A 21,663-nucleotide genomic window follows, 5' to 3' on the forward strand; every position below is an offset into this window, starting at 1 on the left:
CTGTCTCTCTCTGTTGGTCTCTATGTCTAGTTCTCTGTGTCTATCTGTCTCTCTGTCTCTCTCTCTCCCCCTCCCCCAACCCCACCCAATCCCTCCATTTATACATATGCCTCTGTCAATCTGCGTATGGCATCATCCTCTGAGCTCTGAGATTTCCCTTGTATCCCGTGGGCTCCTGTCTGGAGTGCATGTTTCTGGGCTCTTCCTTTGACCACTCTCTGATCTTAACTGCTTTAGAGAATTTGTACAAACTCTTCAGAAAGTTAAGACACATGATTTCAAAGATGTCTTTTTGTTGTTTTAGCACTTGCTAATGACTACAACTTAATTCTTTTTTCACAAAAGCTGTGTGGTTCGGTTTCAGCAGGTCACTTTTGTAGGGAAATAAAAGGGATCTCTCCCCCCATTCTGTTTGCTCCTAATTAGCCCTTCTTCAGTCACAATTAATTTACCCAACAAGGCTCGACTTAGCAATGTTGTCCTGTGGTCCTCACTTCCACCACCTCAAATTTGTTGGAACCTCAAGAAAAGAAGCCGTGACCTTTTCCAAATCACACAACTAAGAATGTGCAGTCCTTGTCACTAGCGTATCAGTAGCTCAGCTCCTCCCCCAAGGACGAGGTAGGGTGAGGGGGTCCTTTCCACAGCCTGCTCTCAGCTCTGCTCATTGATGAACGGACAAATACTTTCTTGTTAGCCTTCAAAGAAAGTGCATTGCTTAGTTTGAGGAGCAATGTTTAGAGTAACTATTTAACGGATACAATAGACGTTAGTTTCAACTGTTAAAAATGGCCACCACTTAGTAAGCAGTGCCTAGTCATTAAGTCTGTGTTTTAGATTTATATTAGACAATTTACACACACTGTTAGGTCAATGTGTAGTCAAGTAATGTTTTCTATCAGTAACTATCTTTTAAAAGGTAAATTAGCATTATTATGAAAACATGATAATGAAAAAATTAGCATTCATAACATGTTAAAGAGTCCTTTCAAGTGAATCTGTGGCTTGGTTATGTGGACTTGTATCTCCTTTTTAATGATGGTTTTATTTGACCCAGCCAAGAAAATAGTTCTCACTGAACTTCTTTAATTTCTGTATATATTCCTTCTTGGTTTTTTCTTATTCCAGATCAGAAATGGATGGACTGGAGAGATGGCTCAGTGGTTAAAAGCACTGACTGCTCTTCTACAGGTCCTGAGTTCAAATCCCAGCAACCACATGGTAGCTCACAACCATCTGTAATGGAATTCTCTCTTCTGAAGTGTCTGAAGACAACTACAGTGTACTCACATATAAATAAAATAAATAAATCTTTTAAGAGAGAGAGAGAGAGAGAGAGAGAGAGAGAGAGAGAGAGAGAAGTAAACTTGTGGAAATCTCCAGAAACAATTTCTTATAGCTAAGTAAGAAAGCAGAAAAAAAAGGAAAAACCAAAGTGAATTTGAGGAAGAACAAATGAATCTTGTAATTAAGAAAGTGGAAAACTATTTATCAGATTACTTTTTAAATGAACATATGTTTTGTCATTTTTTTAAAGGCAAAATGTACTCAGAACAATTGTGACAAATACCTTTAGTCCTAGTACTTGGGAGGCAGAGGCAGGCAGAACTCTATGAGTTGAAGGCCAGCCTGGTCTACATAGCTAAATCCAGGCCAGCCAGGGATATATAGTGAGACCCTGTCTCAAAAAAAATATGGAAAAAAAGTACTCAAAATTCATAACCATTCCAAATTTAATAATTAGAAATTACACAGTAACTCAGAAAACAAAATTAAATCAGTTAGTCTTAAAAATCTTTAAGAAGAGTAATCTCAGAGTGCTTTCAATGCAATATCTAGTAATAAATACTAGAATGCAGTTAAAATTCAAATCAAATGACTTTATTTAATGTTACTTTAAGAAATGTTCAACGTGTTAATATCAAGATTCATTAACCTTCTTTGGTCACAGAGATGACATAAGAGCAAAACTTGCCAAATTTTGGCCAATGTCAAATACTGCCATGAGATGGCCTGAAGATTTCAATTTTTCTTATTATTAGTGAGTATTTCAAGTTGCTAATTGGCTGGCTGTGACTGGAAAAGAAACTTAGAATCAGTATTCATTGTACAATGTTTTGGAAGAGACTTGCTTTGAACTTGAGGGAACTGTTAGTGAAAGGTAAACCACACACCAGCAAGGCAGGCAGGCTCAGTACATCAGGGGATGAGATAAACCTTAGACCTCCATTTCCACAGCCATTTCCCCATTCAGTGCTTAGTACTCTCTGTGTGGACTCCTGGACAACTGAAGTATCCATTACAGCCTGCAGTCAGTTAGTAACCTGTGGAGCTTTTGTGCTTAAAGAGACCCCAGGACCCAGGTCCTTTCTCCTGCTTCAGGTTTCTAGAAATCATACTATCATTTTCTAATTCAAGTTTTTACAATAAGAAGAAATCGGGCGCTGGGGAGTTGGCTCAGTGGGCAAAGTGCTGTTTATACAGGCATGAAGACATGAGTTCAGATCCCCAACACTCATATAATAATGACGACGATGACAACAACAATGATAAGGCAGCACTGAACACCAATAACCCCAGCACTGGGGATACATAGGAAGGAAGACTGCAAGGTTCACTGTCCAGCCAGCCAGTCTAGTCAAACCAGTGAAAGACTCTGCTACAGAATATGAGTTTGAGAGCATCTGAGGATGCTTGGCATTTGACATTAACCTCTGGCCTCCACATGTAAGCACGCATGCATGCATGCATGCACATGAGCACACAGAGAAGAAATCAGGCAGAAGTGAGCTTTGACCCACAACCAGTTGAAATGAATGTCCTGGAAGCAGTCTTCTTGATCTGCTGTTTATTCAAAAGAAAAATCAGCCATCGAGTTAGTCTAAAGGACTGGGCTTGCCTTAAACCCAGTTCCCAAGACGGTTTGGATGGAGAAGTGTTTTGGGAATCTCTGCAGATGCAAGTCTATTCAAACACCAAAACAAATTATCAAAATTGTCAGGCTCATTGCATGAACTGGTAGCATGGGGTTGTGGAAGAAGAGACAGTCTGCTTCCCTTCCAATTTACTAGTTTCTGAGTCTGCATCCTTACTGTTCCTGAATAAGTCCTATGGATTGATCCAGAAGAACTGAAAAAAGTCTGTGACCAGGTTATTTTAATTCAAGGCACAGATAACAGTTATTAAAACTCGGCATAAAGAGAACAATTTAAAAAGGGGGGGGGGTGGGGATTTAGTTCAGTGATAGAGTGCTTGCCTAGCAAGCACAAGGCCCTGGGTTTGGTCCTCAGCTCAGAGAGAGAGAGAGAGAGAGAGAGAGAGAGAGAGAGAGAGAACAATTTTTATACAAGAAACTCTCCTCTGCTTAAAGTCCCAAGACACCTGGTGTCCAGGCCCCTCCCATGGCCCACAGTCCCCTTTAGTGCCCAATGGCTCTCCTCTTTACCTGCTCTCATTGGCCCAAATGAAATGATCACTGGATTGGTTATTATGAGTTCTTCCTTGCTCTCTGAATCCTGCAAAGTCACCTGTCACTTGTCCCTGAAAGTTCTATGTACAAACATTTAAATCTCTAATTTCATAATAAATGCAAAACACACTTGATGAAAGAGAGATTCAATCAGGTACACTTTCCACTGGAATTAACTTCAAATTAAAAGTTACTCTTTCTTTAAAAAGTAATAACTGCTTAAAATTGGTTTTAATTTATTCACAAAAAAGTTATTGTCCATTTCAAAAACAAAAAATAAAATATTCCTTTTTTGTTAAGTAAAATAACTAATAAAAATGACTTCATAAAGGGTCTATTGTATACTCAGATTATATCACTCAAATGCCAAAACTCTCAACTTGGGAGGGGTGGGGCTGAGGCAGGAGGATTGTGAGCTCAAAGCCAATCTTAGCTATACAGACCCATCTCAAAACACAAAAACGAATAGGTTGAGCATGGATGTGCATGCCTTCAATCCCAACGTTTAGCAAGCATAGTGAGTCCCAGGCCAGCCAGAGTTAGGGATGAGGGAGGGAGGGAGGGAGGGAGGGAGGGAGGGAGGGAGGGAGGGAGGGAGGGAGGGAGGGATTGCCTGTCCTCCACTTCAGTTTTCAAACAGGGCCAGTTTGACTTTTCTGAAAAGCCAGGTATGTAGGTTCCCAAATCAGATGAGGGACTGTAGAGTGCTGCCCATAGCTGGGACAAGCTCTCAGAGAGCAGGGCAGGAGTGGGGCCACTCCCTACCCAAAGCAGGTTGGGCCTCCACCACCCCATAGAGACAAAAGCCAGGTCCCGATTGCCCCAGCCTGATTCCCGCCAGGGAACTGGCTTCTCAGGGATCCTGTGACAGGCTGTCTGGTAATCTAATTGATATGCTTCGAAAGTCCCTGCCTCTCCACTAAGCTTTGGAATTTGAATTGGTACAGCATTAACGTTCGCCTTCAATCACGTCCGCATATGCAAATTAAGTGCATCTTCTCCCTTGTCTTTTTTCCTCCCCTCTGGGCTGACTCAAACCATATACACAAAGCAGCCATTTCAGTAAGGCGGCCAATTCCTCTGGCAATTCCTCCTGGGTCATTTATACCTGCCATACTCACTGTGCTCCCAGAGAACATGCTCCCCAACTCCTCCACACCTTGAGACCACAGGCAGGCAGATCTGGGCAGGTTGATGGGATTTGGGGCGGGGGGAGCACGACACACAAGGGTATACCTAGATTTGAAACTGTCTTTATGTTATTCTTAGTGGTCACATTGCTTTCTTAGAATAGGCCTTTGAGAGTAGAATCAAGAATCGTTACCCAGTTGAGTAGATAAACAAAGGTTGCAAACCTTTTAATGGTGGTGCTGGGTCAAAATGGAGTTGTGTCAGCTTAAAATGCATGGTTCTCCTTTATTATGTTTAGATTAAAATGGCAGGCCTCTCAACCCTTTAATTGATTTTGAATATGAACATCTATGTTCTTCAGAGGACATTTGGAGAATATAGCTATGTTTCAAGCCTTTAGTTTTCCATGCGTCTAACAGGCATTTGTTCAACAAGTATACTGCCCTACAAAACAATTCTTTTCACAGAGAGAAGGGGTGGCTGAAAGTGAAGAGGCCTTCAGGGACATACTCAGTCTCCCTCCATTGCCAAAAACAGTGCTTGCTAAGGGAACATGAGTTTCTAAACCCTACCTTATTATTCAGAGGAAAATGTGCCTGCAGAAGACACAGAGAAGGTTGAAAATCATGTACATGGCATCACAAATTCTAACCCACAGGCTTGACAAAATACAGAAACTCCTGAAACTCTGTGAGACAACAGGACAAATAAGAAGAGGCTCACCAAAGCTGAAGGGGAAGCCCAAACGCTTCCAGTGAAGGACAGTGTGGCTAAATCCCCTGTTAATACTCTTGCCTCTCATCCACTGATCATCTGCTAAGAGGCCAACTGAAGACGTATGGCCAGGCTGCTATAGCATGCAATTGGATTATCCTGCAGGAGCTCCAGGTCCAAATTGGAGGCTGAACTCATTCTAGACAATGCTGGCTGCTGGGAAGGCAGAGTGCAGGGATTCATGATCTGTTTTCCTCAGACTCTAAATGTCTGTGGTACTTTGAATGGCAATAGCCCTCATAGGTTCATATGTTTCAATCCTTGGTATCAGTTGGTGGAACTGTCTGGGAAGGATTAGAGGTGTGGCTTTGTTGAAGAAGGTATGGCCTTGTTGGAGGAGAATGTCATTGGGGGTGGACTTTGAGGCTTCAAAAACCCACACCAGGCCCAGTATCTATATCCCTCTCCCTCTCCCTCTCCCCCTCCCCCTCCCTCTCCCTCTCCCCCTCCCTCTCCCCCTCCCTCTCCCTCTCCCTCTCCCCCTCCCCCCCTCTCCCTCTCCCTCTCCCCCCCCACCACCACCTCCCTCTCCTCTCTGCCTGCTGCCTGCAGATCAGGATGTAAATCTCTCAGCCACTGCTCCAGTGTCTATGATGATCTCGGACTAAATCTCTAAAACTGTAAGAAGCTCCAATTAAATATTTTCTTCTATAAGATGCTTTGGTCATGGTGTCTTTTCACAACAATAGAACAGTAACCAAAATAATGTCTTTCTAGTGTTCTGAAACTTCAGAATATCAATGTGTACCAGGAAAATGTTAGGTACCTACTCAGATGCCAACATTTTAACAGGTGGTTGGGGTGTGGTGTGCTTTTCCATTCCTTACCTATTTGTATCTGTGCGTTTGCACGTGTGAGTGCAGGGGCACACATACCCAGGCTCGCACAGAGGTCAGGGGACAACCGTAAATGTTGGTCCTTCTCTCTCCCACCTTGTTTAAGACAGAGTGCCTTTTTTGTTGTTGTTTTCACGTGCCTATGCCAGGCTGGCTGGCTCACCAGCTTCTATACGTAACAAGAAGGCAGTAGAGGAGACTGTCTGGAAAAGAAGGGAACCAAGGGCACGAGGCAGGCCGGGCAGTGGGGAAGACAACAGCCGTGAACAGAGGGATGTAACAGAACGGCACATAAGTAGGAGAACTTCATAATGAAACCCAGTCCTGTGTAGCTGACTTTGAAACTATTAAAAAGGCAATTTTAAAAGTGAGTGTAACTGTGGAGAATAGGAGAGATGGATGTGAGTAAGAGGGTGAACAGAGTTAACTCAGCCTGCTTCCTCGGCTGAACAAAAGCAAAGGTTCTAATGAGCTCCATGTTCTAACGAGCTTGGGACTCTGGGGCTCAGAGTCCTCTTGTGATATAGATGCTGGCAACAGGAACATCCTTTGGCATTTTGGGTTTTTCTTTTTTTTTATTTATCTTCTCATCTATTTTTGTTTGTCTTGAGACAGGGGCTCACTATGTAGCCCCGGCAGATCAGAATTCACCTCATAGACCAAGATGTCTTCGAATTCAGAGATCCTCTGCCCTCCAAGTGTGTGCCACCACGCCCAACCACCCACCATTTTTGGAAGTTGAGCACAGTTGAGACGACGGGACCCACACACACTGCCCCATCACCCACTGCACAAATGTGGTGTGAGTGTGACAGATTAAATGCCCCAGAGAGCCCTACCCCTCCCGGTCTTAGTCTTTAAAGTGAAGCAGATTGCTTATGCGGTGAAGTGGCAGAGCTGTTTATTAGCACTTGGCTGCTGAGAGATTCCTTTTTAATATGTAGAGGTGCAGTGAGGGAATGGTAATGTAGGTCACAGACTTTACCTGGAGGAGAGTTCAGCCATGGAAAGAATATGATGTTAAGTCAAAGGGTCAAAAGATCAAAAGGTGCTAAGTTTAGTGGTTAATTTTTACCATATTTACAGGTTGGGTATTTAAAATTTTGTTATGATAATCAGTACTTTGAAAATCTAAAGAACTTGTATATGTAATCTCTCCTCTCTGTCTCTTTTTGTGTATATTTCTATCTCATGCTTTCTGTCTCTATGTCCATATAAGTCTGTCTCTCTGTCTCTGTCTCTGTCTCTGTCTCTCTCTGTGTGTGTGTGTGTGTGTGTGTGTGTGTGTGTGTGTGTGTGTGTGTAAAATGCTAGTGCACTGGGAATGTTACTGAAATGTGGGAAGATGGGTTACACTGGGAAGCAAGAGGGTTTCTGAAGTTTAGAAAGGAAGAAAGGTAGCCACTGGGTTAGAGAGTGGGTTGTGACCAGGAGGCATGTTAGATTCAGCCAAGTCTACACTTCTACTTTGCAAATGGCTGTCTGTCTCATGCTCCATTCAGCTGGCATGGGCTGCCCATGGTTATTTTGAGCTCCCACATCGAAGTATCTGGTGAGTGTTGAGGTGTTCTGAAAATGGTCTGTAAAACTTGGAATGCTTGTGATTTTAACCTCTGACTGGGGCCCCTGAGCTGCTGGAATGTCAACAGGGATAAAGAACCCTGAACAAACACACCACCCTCACCCTACCCCCCACCCTCCATCCCCCCACCCCCCACCCCGGTCCTCGCCTCAGTGAGGCCTCTCCACCCTCCCACCCCAACTCCAATATTACCTAGAGAGTGCTGCATGCCTAGGAAAAGTCAGAGTGCAGAAACTGACTTTTATGTGCAAAGTGTCCTGTATCTGGTGAAATCTATACATCCTGGATATATATGTGTGCCGCTAATGGCGTTTACATAGAAATCCTATTTCTCAAAACGAACACTCCAGCACTTTGCTTTGCTTGAGAGGAATTTAAATTGACCATAAATAATTCAGTAAAGGCTATGGTTGGGTCCCTGGAATCCTCGAGGTGAAGTAAATGAAGGATGGCACATTTATCTAATCTGGTATGTTAATATCTCACCTTAGGAAAGCAGCTGATGGTCTGCAGAGACTTGAGGAAATGCTGTTGCAGCAAGCCCTAATCTCCGAAGGCTGGCCAACTCGCCTATCACACAGCTGACTGCTGAGATAACAAACATAAAGAAGAATGTCCAGCAGGCATCTTCTCCAACCTAACCCGACCGAGCGCGGATTCCGAACCAGGAAGCACCATTGTCTTTGCCTAAGAGAATAGCACTCTTGCCCCGCCCGCCTGATGGAATTGTAACGAGGAAACCTTGATATTTTGGTGCGATTGTACGCTTACTTACTGTTCTACATTAATGTTGATGATGTTGTTACTGGTGGAATTATGCATCGGATTATTGAACCGCAGAGCCCTTCTAAGCGGAACCGGAGACAGGGCCAGGATTATTGAACCGCAGAGCCCTTCTAAGCGGAACCGGAGACAGGGCCAGGGGACGCATGTAGCTGGTGCTACCGTCAGCTTAGGAAAATGAAAACTCAGAGAAGTTATGTGACTCTCAGGTCACACAGCTACTGAGCAGTAGACTTGTGGACAGGGCTTGTGAGTTCTGATTGAGAGTAAGCCTGAAAAATCACAATCATATTACCAAACAGGGCTCCTGGCTACAAGGTTGCTGTGTCTTATCCTGAGGAAAGCTAAAAGGGTATCTCTCATAGAAGCAAGCCCCGTTTCAACCATGGGATGACGCAGGACGAGGAAGGCTTAACCCCATGGTGTAATGGGTCCTCCACCTTCTGTCCTATGTCCCTCCTTACAGAGGTCAGAGTTGCTGGGTCCCTATGTCTCAGTTGTATTTATAGATCCAGCATCCTGAGAAGAAAAGCAGGAGAGAAGAGAGCTGGAGGCAGCAGACCGTGAATGAAGATGGTCATGTAGGAAGAAGCTGCAGAAAAGGGAGGCCCAGCTTTCCTTTACCAGATGCACACTCTAGAACAGAAGTCAGAAACACAGCCAGGGCCGTGCTGCCTGTGGCTGCATTGTACTGCAATGCCCCAGAGTCAGAGAGTAGCCACAGGGGCTCCCGACCACAAAGTACAAAACATTTGCCACCTCCCCTTTTATAGCACTCAATCTTTGCCTGTAGAAGAATTCCCACATACACCTAAGGGTGTAGGTTTTCACATCAGAAGATGGTAGACCGGAAGGAATGTTCCTAGCAGAAAAGAACTAAAAAGGTTGCATGGGATGTAGTTAGTAAGAGAGGACAGAATGACAGACAAACATAAATCCAGAGAGCTAAGAGAGCACTCACCTGACCAGAGTAGAAGGCACCTGACAAACTCAATCTCTCTCTTCCCCCCTTTCTCTCTAGCCAATAAACTTGCCTCTGGCTAGGGCTGAAATCACTCTCCTATAAGAATTGTTATCCACAGTTGGCTCTTATGCTAGCTAGGTTTTAATGTTATCTTGAGAGGAGGGAACCCCGATTGAGAAAATGCCTCCCTAAGATCCAGCTATAGGCCAGCCTATAGGGCATTTTCTTAATTAACAGTTGATGAGGGAGGGCCTGGCCCATTGTGAGTAGTGTCATGCCACTGTTAGGGTAGTGGTCCTGGGTGCTGTAAGAAAGCAGGCTGAGCAAGCCATGAAGAGCAAGCCAGTGAGAGGCACTCCTCCATGGTCTCTGTATCAGCTCCTACCTCCAGGTTCCCGCCCGGTTTGAGTTCCTGCCTTGGTTTCCCTCAATGTACTATGACTCAGGATATGTAAGTTAAATACAGTCTTTCCATCCCAAGTCGCTTTTGGTCATGGTGTCTCATCAGAGCAGTAGAAAAATAACTAAGACAGCTCTCATATCACCATACCAAAGTAGTCCCCAAACCTAAAGTAAAAATGTCACAGAAATGGTCTTGATTGGTTAGTGTCCTCAGGTGCCTGACAGTGGCAAGCAGAAATGTCCTCTGAAGGGCCTTGAACCAAGCCACTAAGAATCAAAGAAGATAGAGAGTATGACCACTCAACAGAACACAGGATTTCCAAAGCAATTAAACAAGAGCTGCAGATATAGTCAGTGTGTGTGTGTGTGTGTGTGTGTGTGTGTGTGTGTGTGTGTGGAGGGGGTGGAGGGGTGAGGGGAGTCAAACATAAAATATTCATTAATGTTGTATAGGAAAATGTGGATGCTGCCTGGACCGGATGTAATCTTTATTCAAACAATATATATATTAAAATGGTAAAAATGAATAAATTAGAAATATATTCATTCATCTATATAAACACATAAAAATATAAATATATATTTTTAAATATTATATATATATTCACTTTTATCCACTATATGAGTGTGTGTTCATTGTGTGGTCACATGCAATTGTGCATGTGGGTGTACATGCACATGCGTGCACATACATGTGGAAGCCAGACATTGACATCAGCTATCTTCCTCAATCACTTTCCCTTTGACCTCTCTCACTAGAACTCATGGATTCTGCTATGGTGGCTAACCTGTATGGATTCTAGTGCTCTTCCTATCTCTACCTCCCCAGCACTGAGATGATAACCACACAGAGCTTTAAATGTAGGCAAAAATGTAAAAATCCCAACTCAGGCCCTCAAGCGTCTGCTACAAGCACGGTACTGACTAAACCCCCAACCCAACCCATCCAACCTACCACCCGGGCATAGTTGTGAATTAGAATGTTACACAAGGTGTGCAACATTATGTTTTGCATAGGATTAAAACGTCTGGCCTGGCACTGGAAAAAATTTCCTGAACAAAACACCAATGGCTTACGCTCTAAGATCAAGAATTGACAAATGGGATCTCATAAAACTACAAAGCTTCTGTAAGGCAAAGGACACTGTGGTTAGGACAAAACGGCAACCAACAGATTGGGAAAAGATCTTTACCAATCCTACAACAGATAGAGGCCTTATATCCAAAATATACAAAGAACTCAAGAAGTTAGACCACAGGGAAACAAATAACCCTATTAAAAAATGGGGCTCAGAGCTAAACAAAGAATTCACAGCTGAGGAATGCCGAATGGCGGAGAAACACCTAAAGAAATGTTCAACATCTTTAGTCATAAGGGAAATGCAAATCAAAACAACCCTGAGATTTCACCTCACACCAGTGAGAATGGCTAAGATCAAAAACTCAGGGGACAACAGATGCTGGCGAGGATGTGGAGAAAGAGGAACACTCCTCCATTGTTGGTGGGATTGCAGACTGGTAAAACCATTCTGGAAATCAGTCTGGAGGATCCTCAGAAAATTGGACATTGAACTGCCTGAGGATCCAGCTATACCTCTCTTGGGCATATACCCAAAAGATGCCCCAACATATAAAAAAGACACGTGCTCCACTATGTTCATTGCAGCCTTATTTATAATAGCCAGAAGCTGGAAAGAACCCAGATGCCCTTCAACAGAGGAATGGATACAGAAAATGTGGTACATCTACACAATGGAATATTACTCAGCTATCAAAAACAACGACTTTATGAAATTCGTAGGCAAATGGCTGGAACTGGAAAATATCATCCTGAGTGAGCTAACCCAAACACATGTCTGTCTATACATGGTATGCACTCACTGATAAGTGGCTATTAGCCCAAATGCTTGAATTACCCTAAATGCCTAGAACAAATGAAACTCAAGACAGATGATCAAAATGTGAATGGTTCACTCCTTCTTTAAAAGGGGAACAAGAATACCCTTGGCAGGGAAGAGAGAGGCAAAGATTAAAACAGAGACTGAAGGAACACCCATTCAGAGCCTGCCCCACATGTGGCCCATACATATACAGCCACCCAATTAGACAAGATGGATGAAGCAAAGAAGTGCAGACCGACAGGAGCCGGATGTAGATCGCTCCTGAGAGACACAGCCAGAATACAGCAAATACAGAGCCGAATGCCAGCAGCAAACCACTGAACTGAGAATAGGACCCCCGTTGAAGGAATCAGAGAAAGAACTGAAAGAGCTTGAAGGGGCTCGAGACCCCATATGTACAACAATGCCAAGCAACCAGAGCTTCCAGGGACTAAGCCACTACCTAAAGACTATACATGGACTGACCCTGGACTCTGACCTCATAGGTAGCAATGAATATCCTAGTAAGAGCACCAGTGGAAGGGGAAGCCCTGGGTCCTGCTAAGACTGAACCCCCAGTGAACTAGACTGTTGGGGGGAGGGCGACAATGGGGGGAGGGTGGGGAGGGGAACACCGATAAGAAAGGGGAGGGGGGAGGGGGATGTTTGCCCGGAAACCGGGAAAGGGAATAACACTCGAAATGTATATAAGAAATACTCAAGTTAATAATAATAATAAAAAAAAGAAAATATCATCCATCAGTGGTTATGTAACTCAATTATAAAATAGGACAAGTATTTTTTGTCTTATTTAATCTATTAACAGCTTCTTATTTTCATCAAACTGGATACTTTGTATTGGGAATTTAAAATATGCTTTTTTCCCCAAAGGGTCACAACATGATTTACTGTTTATGTTGCTTTGTTGTAGAGAATTTGTTAGAAATGTTAAGCCTTATACCTCACTGACTAAACTCTGATACTTAATTCATATTTAATTTGACAATATGAGTTATAAAGCGTTGTGGATTTTGAAAATTAAAAAAAAAAAAAAAAAAGTCTGGCCTGCTGTGGTGGTACACACCTTCAATCAGGAGGCAGAGGAATGTGGATCTCTGGTCTACAGAGCAAGTTCCAGGACAGCCAGAGCTATAAAATGCAGCCATATCTAGAAAACAAAACAAAGAGAAAGAAAAAGAATACTTCTAAATACAAAATATGGTAAGGAAAATGGCCCAGGATGCAGTATAAAGCCTGCAGGGGTGTGGAAGAATGACAAGAATGTAATTCAGCATAGGGGCTGGTTGCCTTAGGTCGGGAAGCAGATAAAGTGGGAGCAGATCTCTAAGAGTTCGTCTCTCTGTCAGTGCTATATCCCTAAACTGGCTGCTGGTGGGGACAGATATTTGTTCTGTTTTTGTTTTTCGTTGTTTTGTTTTGTTTTAATGCTTTTGTATAAAATGGTTTCGTTTGGGTGCTTTGGTTCATAAAGAGATATAAATTTCTTTCTGGTCTTTAACCCAACAACAGGTTAAAACTGAAGGCAGGAAAATGAAGATTCAGCTGGACTTAGTAAAGTCCAAAAATCAACCAACCAACCAAACAAACAAACAAACAAACCACCACCACTGCCACCAGCAACAACAACAAAATAAGCAGAGAGCTGAAGAACTGAGTCTCCCTGGGGTGGACCACGTGGTACAGGAAGCAGGAGCAAGCCAGCAGGGTGAAGGTTCAGGCTGAATCTGTTTGTCAGCTGCAGGCACTAAAGGGTTCATTTTCTTACCAGTTTCACCAGTACCTGCACCGCCTCTTTGAAGTCTAATCCTTGGGCCATTACCCTACATTTCCTTTATTGCCAATGCACAGTGAATGTGCTCACGGGTGCCTAGTATAGGGAAGGTCTTGTGTACTGGAAGACGACCGCCTCTGATCAAATCCTGTTGGGAGGTTTTCTTCCCACCCTCCTGTCCTAGTATGCTTAATGGTGCTCTAGTCACATAGTCCATCTGTCGCAGTTTTCCTGAATGTGCAAACCTTAGTATTGTGTGTTATTAATCTACACTGTGTGCATCTTCCCTTTGACTCAATCCCACAGCATAGAATAAGACAGTAAAGGAAAGCCACCTCCCCCACACCAAGAGTAGATCCAGTTACAGGCACTAGAGAGAGTTAATTAGCTGCCTGTGGAAAGTGTCCACTCATTTAGGTTGCCGAAAGGACCTGTCAACTCACCTTCCTAGTAGGAAATCTTCGGTTGGCTGTGTGAATACGGTAGCCTACACAGGAGGAAAATGTTGGGGGTTTTACAGCTGGTCTGTTCGGTTGCTTAGAATGCCTAACACGCAGGATAAACTTTCCATTGCTGGAGGGGCTGGGAGCGTTTGCTACAGAACAGACATTGAGAGAGGGGCTTTCAGCTCTCCTGCTTTCCCAGTTCCATCCTCCGCCCCCGACTCGGCCTCCGTTCACCCTCCTGCCTCTGGGTTATCAACCATACAGGCTATGTCAAAGATGTCCGCTTGGATTGCAACAGAGCTTCATGCCGCCCACTCCCTGCTTTCCTTCCTGTCTCCTACCCTCCCACAGTTCTCCTTTACCATTTGCCAACCAAATAATAGATACACTGCTGCTTCTATAAATTTATTTTTTTAAGATTTTATTTTATTGTATGAGTACACTGTAGCTGCCTTCAGACACACCAGAAGAGGGCATCGGATCCCATTACAGACGGTTGTGAGCCACCATGTGGTTGCTGGGAATTGAACTCAGGACCTCAGGAAGAGCAGTCGGTTCTCGTAACCACTGAGTCATCTCTCCAGCCCCTACACTGCTGCTTCTAAACCTTCATTGTTCCCTCCTTCAGCCTGGACGTGCAACTGTTTACAGAACTGAACCAGACACTGGTCAAGCACAGATTAGGTCCCTCCATGTTCTGTGACTCCCACTATAAAATACCGAAGGACACAAACAAGCAACTGGTGCCCCATTGATAGCGCTTCAGTATGCAATAAGAATTAATATCTTATAACTAAAACATTTACTTTAATTAAAGCTGGATTTTTTTTTCCAAACTGTTTTTTAAAAAGCATACACGTAAAACATTCTTAGAAAACACAAGGGGGCTGGAGAGATGGCTCAGCCATTGAGAACATTGACTGCTTTTCCAGAGGTCCTGAGTTCAAACCCCAGCAACCACACGGTGGCTCACAACCATCTGTAATAAGATCCGATGCCCTCTTCTGGTGTGTCTGAAGACAGCTACAGTGTACTTATATATAATAAATAAATCTTAAAAAAGAAAAAAAGGAAAAGGAAAACATTAGTGTTCTGGACTAGTGTTTCCTGTGTTTTTTCTAGAGGTAATAGGAGACTCTTCATGCACAGGGCACGCTTTATGAGCACTTCCTGATGACCGGGTATGGCTCTGTTACAGGAGTTTGCTGAGCTGAAAAATCAGTATGTTCTTTTGCAACGTAAGACAAGATCTGTGAGGCAGACAAAGGAAATCTTATGAAGAATGAGATGGCTTAAAGAAGCTTCAGAGAAGATGGCCGGAGATACAGAAGACAAGAGAAGGAGGGTAACAGGTACCTAGCCTTTCACCCACACTCCAATCTGATGGTAAGTAATCTCTCTGCTAGAACTTACACTCATTTTACATTTATCATTAACATGACTTAGCCTCACATTAGTCCACCGAGGAGTAAAGTGTGCATTCGTCTTGTGTTTGAAAGGCTGTAAAGTAATGAGCCTCCTGTATGGGTTTATGTAGGCTTGAATGAGAAACTGACTTGATTGGTCAGAACTGCAATCCACCTGGGTCTCCTTGAAATGTCCTTTCTTCAGTTTAGTATTCCCAGCTAGAGTTGAGACATCTCAAGATATGTTTGCTTGTGACGTCAGAGACATTGCTAAGGCCGTTACAAAGTGCAGGACAGGACGAGGACTGGAAATGCAATTCAGTTGGTAGACTGCTAGCTAAGCACGCAAGAAACCCCAGTCCAATGTCCAGCACTGCATGAAATGGCTGTATCGTGTAGGGTAGAAGCAGGAGGATCAGAAGTGCAAGGTCATCCTTGGCTTCATGGCAAATGTGAGGCCAGGATGTCATTCAAACAAACGAAACACAAGGAAACTCCTCAAAACAGACACTGATGCTGACTGCATCCAGAGCGGCTGAGACACCCGTGGGCTCACCTGTTATGATTATTTTCCTTCTTATGGAAAAAAAGGTGGGGGGGGTCTCTTTTGCCTTTCGAATTATCTAGATTCTTAAGCATGAATCACCGAACGTAGGACTATGGTAGATATCCAGAAGGAATTATACTTTTCTGGAAAAAGGTTTTGATCGAAGTGAAAGCCTTGATGTATGAAGATGATCAGAAGAGAGCTTGGCCGTGGGGATGGTTCAGGCAAATGTTTCCTACCCTATCTAAGCATGAGGATGTGAGTTCAGATCCCAAACATCCACATAAGAACCAGGCACTGACAGCTGTCTGCAACCTTAAGAAGGGGGGTAGGCAGCCTAGGCAGTCTCAAACTCCAGGTTCAGTAGGTGAACTTGTTGAAAAAAAAAACCAATGTTGTAAGCAACAGAAGAAGAGACCTGACAGGACATCGTCAATCCTTCACACTTAGGTGTACCCCAACACATACACACACACACACACACACACACACACACACACACACACCTGTGAAAGGAAGGAGATATAGTCTTCTTTTCCACAACGATAGTTGTGATTTTTCCGGATAGTCCTAAAATACTTGAACTAAAAAATATATCAAAGGAGTACAGTGTACTATTTGTATCCCTGGTCATATTTATGGTCTCCCCAAACTTTAAAACTAACGATAGTTTTGCAGGATGAGCAACTCTCAAAATGTTGAATTAGATAGGACTCCTTTACTATAAATGCATGTTTATTACAGAATGAGGATTATAGCCACTTATATCTTGCTACATATGACACGGATAACATTAAAATGCAACATAACTGTGGGGGGAAAACTAAGAAATACTAAGCTACCACAATTAATTAATTTAGGTGAAGTGGAAACTGAAGTTTACTGAAATGCAGTGTTTCTGGGGTTTGTTTGTTTGTTTTTTGTTGTTGTTGTTGTTTGTTTTGTTTTGTGGTTTTTTTTTTTAACCATTTTCAGCAGTTTCCTAAAATGTTTTCAAAGCAAACATTAGGAAAGGCTCAAGAAGGCAGGTGGGCAGGAGACATTGTACCTTACATTGTGTAGCCAATACCATGAAAGTCAATTCAGACGTCCTCAGACCTTAGCTCTTACTACTGAGGCAAAAACATGGGAAGCATACTTCTGTCTGTTTTGTGTCCAATTGCTTTCTCTCACCTATACTGATGGGCACTCACAGTTAAGGAAATTAGGCTGGAAGAGAAACTTGAACGAGTGCCCTCCCTGAGCATCTAAGGGTCTCAGACTTCTCAGGGACCTGAGATAACACATCCTATTTCCTTTTCATTTTTTCTTTAAGGCTTATACAGCTCAACAAATAGGAAAACAAAATAGGGATTTGCCTGTCTTTCCCATCCTGGGACTAAAGAAGGGTCTATGAGTCCATTAGAAGCAGATGCCCACAGGACTGTAGCCAGTGTCCCAGCCAGAGACAGAAAGCACCCCCCCCCGGCCATTATCCCAGGTGACATACTTAAAACCGACTCACCCTGTCAGCTACTCACTGCATTGCCACAGCCCGCTTAAACCGGCAAGCGGCAAGCGGTGTCTCTCTTGCTAGTGGGTTGCCTGGGTTGTTCTGGAGGAGTCATCCGGAATACAGGAATAGATCAGCCGGTGGATCAGAGGGCCAGTTACACCAGGGGCTGACCCAAGATCCAAGCATGACTGGTTCATGATCCCCTGAGGGTGAGCACAGAAGATGCAAAGCTGCACACCCACCACCCGCAGGCCCAGCAACACCGTTATCCCAGCTCCCACTGCTCATGACAACTCCCGAAGTCAACCCAGACTTCAAGAGTGTAAGAGTGGGAAAGAAAAATAGATCCTGCATCTTTTAAAAAAGTCTACATTTTTGTTGCGTGTATTTATGTAGTCACGCATGCGTGTGGAGGCAGGAGAGGTAGTGTCACAGGATGCATGTGGAGGTCAGAGAACAACTTTCGGGAACCAGTCCTCTCCTACCATGTGCAGGCAAGTGCCCCTGTGGGCTGAGTCATCTTGCTGGTTGTAGGTTGGAACTACAAAGGTTATGAAAGAACCCGGGGGAGCCCTATGAACCCTGGCATTTCAGGACGAGCTGGAGCTGAGAGAGAAAGGAGCTGCCGGGTGCTGAATGGGGGTGGCGGCCGACTGCTGGTCTCTGTATGACCCCTCGTCAGCACATTCCTCCAGCTGGATGAGCTGTAAGCAGGGGTAGAGGAAGCCCGATGGGTCATCATGGAGGCTGGCTTTCCCAGACACTGAACAAGATGGAGACCGGATCTGTTAGGGGAATGAAAGGTAGGCTGCTCAATCATGTGGATGTAGAAACCCAGGGATGTCTTTTCAAACACAGTGTGAAAGGGACATGTCCCCCTTTTAACTAGATAGTGACAGAGCACTCACCACTTGCACACCAGCTCTTTAGTTTTGAGTAGCAGTGGCCGCTACATACATACATACATACATACATACATATATATATATATATATATATATATATATATATATTCAGACAAGATCTTCCTTCATCAAACGTCCGCCTGCTGCCCTTCAGTTTTTTCTTCAGGATGACAGAGATCATATTCTCTCTGGTTTCTAAGCTGCTTTCTCAAGTACTGGCGAAAGAGTTACATCACATGCTAGGGATCTTTTTTTTTTTCTCTCTCTCTCCACATAAAACATCATGGCAGCATTTGTGCAGAGAACAGTTTCTGATACTTCCGTAGCTGGTCCCACACGCTAGTCTGACTAGCATCCCTCCAAACTAGCCTAGTCTCAGGTGTTCTCTGAACAATGGAGTGAGGCACATTGACTGCCTTGCTTTTGGAAGCTCTGCTGCTACCCAAGGTTGTCAGCCATTGCGTTCTATCTCCCTGTATCCCTTATGCTGTAGGCTCTTCATTACGTTTTATTAGAATTCCCAAGTAATTCCTCATTGAATGGAGGATAAGTGAATTCATAGATAGGAAGACGGATGGATCGATTGATATGAATTGATCAATGAGTATGGCTACAGTCAAAAACAAAATCACAGTCCTGGGGACATTTCTGAAAGATTGAAAATCTCTAATGATCTCCTGTTTACTATCAAGTGAAAGTAGTAAAACCAAAATAATTGGGAAAACAGAACAGGTGCACTCTAAGGCCTCTCGTTTCCGATCTGTGGTCCGGGTATTGGGGGCCAGCTGTGCTTCTGAGTACTCTGTCTCCTCCCCCAGGGTGTCCAGGTGACACCGCACACCAGGCTGCAAGGCTGAAGCAGAGGTCAGAACGGGTGGGGTCTGCAGGATCTTGGTCCAGCTGGGAGAGCGCGTGTGCTGGGGGGAGGGGAGCGGGCTTCTCTGAAGAATTGAGAGTAACATCTCTAACTCCTTTAGACAATTCTCAGAGAAACTGCTCTCTTAGTCTTCAGTGAGACAGCTGGTGCACAACACACTTTATTTGGGGTGCTCAAGGGCTGTATGTGAACCTTGGAGGGTGGGAAACAGCAGTTTTTCAGGGTGACTGTAAAACCATTGGCTGGAGTTTAAAGCACGGTGAATGCCTCATTTGCATGGAGAGGCATTCCAGGAACCCCAGACACTTGCTGGCCAATTCTTTTTTTTTTTTTTTAAAGATTTATTTATTTTATGTATGTGAGTACACTGTTGCTCTCTTCAGACATACCAGAAGAGGGCATCAGATCCCATTACAGATGGTTGTGAGCCACCATGTGGTTGCTGGGATTTGCACTCAGGACCTCTGGAAGAGAGTCAGTGCTCTTAACCACTGAGCCATCTCTCCAGCCCCGCTGGGCCAATACTTATGCGGGTGTGTGTGTGTGTGTGTGTGTGTGTGTGTGTGTGTGTGTGTAGTTGAACCTCTTGGTTTGCCAAGGACTATATGACATTCCTCAGGTAGAAGACTGGGGTATCCAGCTCCCCAGATCAGGTGGAGAAGAGGAATACCCTCTTAGAAAAGGGAGTCTTCCATTTTGTGCTAAGCTCTGAGGAGCTGTCAGGATATGATAGACCAAGACCTTAAGTATCGAGGTGCAACACTAATCAACTCAGACTAACGATAAATGTCATCTTTAAATGCCTTTTGATGCAAAAAAATTGGACAAAAGTGTCAGTTTTCTCTGATTTATATGGAAATTCTGAGAAGTCTGCTGAAAAAAAGATTTTATTATACCCACTGAATCAAAACACATCATGAAGAGACACACAAATCTGTCTTTATAATGATAAAGCCCAGGAAGGACCTATGAAGCACATGTATATCATTTTTTTTTTCACCTTTCAGAGTTAGAAAAGAAGATAGAAATGTGGGGTCTGAGCAGACAAAAGGCTGACCTACCGAGACAACTGGAAGTCTAGTTGTCACCATGAGAAATGACGAGAAAGGAAACATGCCACCTGCTATAATTGGGCGGAGTCCAGGGGCAAGAGCTTTGTGACTGTGTTTCTGGCTTCCTAAGGGCAAACCCAAGAGCTGTGGTGAACTGGTGGAGCACCAAGGTCAGCCTCCTCGCTGTCCCCACCAGGACTGCTCAGTGCGACTGGAGGAAAAGACTGTCAGAGCAAAGCCAGATCAAGGTCATTTCATGACAGAGAGAGACAAAAAGTGAGGCTGTCTCTGGCTTCCAGAACCGTCCCTCTTTGCCTTCTCCTCTTTTCCATAACGTAAAACAATTGGTTTGTCTGCCAAGTAAAAATCCAAGTAAATTCTCTACTTACCAATAATCATTGCCATTGAGCAAGAAAGACATTAAGTAACGATGTCTAATGCTAGGATGAAACCCATGCAATATGTGGCTTATCTAGTTTTCTGTTTATTCGGACTTGCTTTTTACTGCTAAAACTGTAATCTAAATAAAATGCATGAAATTCAAAATGTGCCTTGATCACACTTCCCTAGTCACTAATCCTCTCAATAAGAGAATTCTATTTTCTCCAAAAAGCCACTGGAGCTATATTTTAAGAACGTAAATACTGAACTACTTTTCATAATTTTCATGTAGCTATAAAAGTCTGCTACTTTAAAATGAAGGGTAGCAATCATGTTCTTATTGTTTAGTATAATAGATTGGACTGGAGGAGGTGAGCCGGTGGCGGCCCATCCTTACGCTGATGCAATGCGGGAGGCACATGGCGGGCATGGAGCTGGCGCGAGCTTGGAAGCAGATGTCCTGGTTCCACTACCAGTACCTGCTGGTTACTGAGCTCTACAGGCTGGGAGCCAACTGGGTTCAGTTTGATGCTGGTTTCTGTTGTGGGGATGGCACTGTGCACTGGCTACATCTTCATGCCCGAGTATGTCATGGCAGTATTGCATTACTTTGAAATTGAACAGTGACGAAGACTTGGCCAGGATCCAGAGGTTCCTTGTGAAGTTGGAATGAGACCTCATCAGATGTTAAGATGCTCTGTGGAGGCTAACAGAACCAACCTTACAAATACAGAGACTAAACCTCGTGAGTAGAACAGGAAAAATCACTCTGATTCATGTCTTGTGTTCCTTCTTTTTGATTTTAGAAGAGGCTCTTACTGGCAGCTTTTGTTAGTATTCTAAGTTCCGCCCCACAGTTACCTGGCAACAGCCAAGCTTGCCTGATAAAAGGGGCTGCTAGCTTCCTCAGTTCTCTCTTGCTCTCTTGTCTTTTGGCTCCC

At 43.8% G+C, this 21,663-nt stretch overlaps 2 pseudogenes; both read left to right on the forward strand.

Annotated features, from left to right (window-relative positions):
• The window catches only part of Lamb2-ps1 (laminin subunit beta 2, pseudogene 1), a 114,615-nt pseudogene extending 94,172 nt beyond the window's left edge, over positions 1-20,443 (forward strand).
• A 621-nt stretch (positions 20,444-21,064) lies between these two features.
• Positions 21,065-21,349, forward strand: LOC148005183 (serine palmitoyltransferase small subunit A pseudogene; annotated as a pseudogene).
• Positions 21,350-21,663: the final 314 nt, after the last annotated feature.

The sequence above is a fragment of the Rattus norvegicus genome, chromosome 6 (genome assembly GCF_021556685.1).
Source record: "Rattus norvegicus strain SHRSP/BbbUtx chromosome 6, alternate assembly SHRSP_T2T, whole genome shotgun sequence".
Taxonomy (NCBI): domain Eukaryota; kingdom Metazoa; phylum Chordata; class Mammalia; order Rodentia; family Muridae; genus Rattus; species Rattus norvegicus.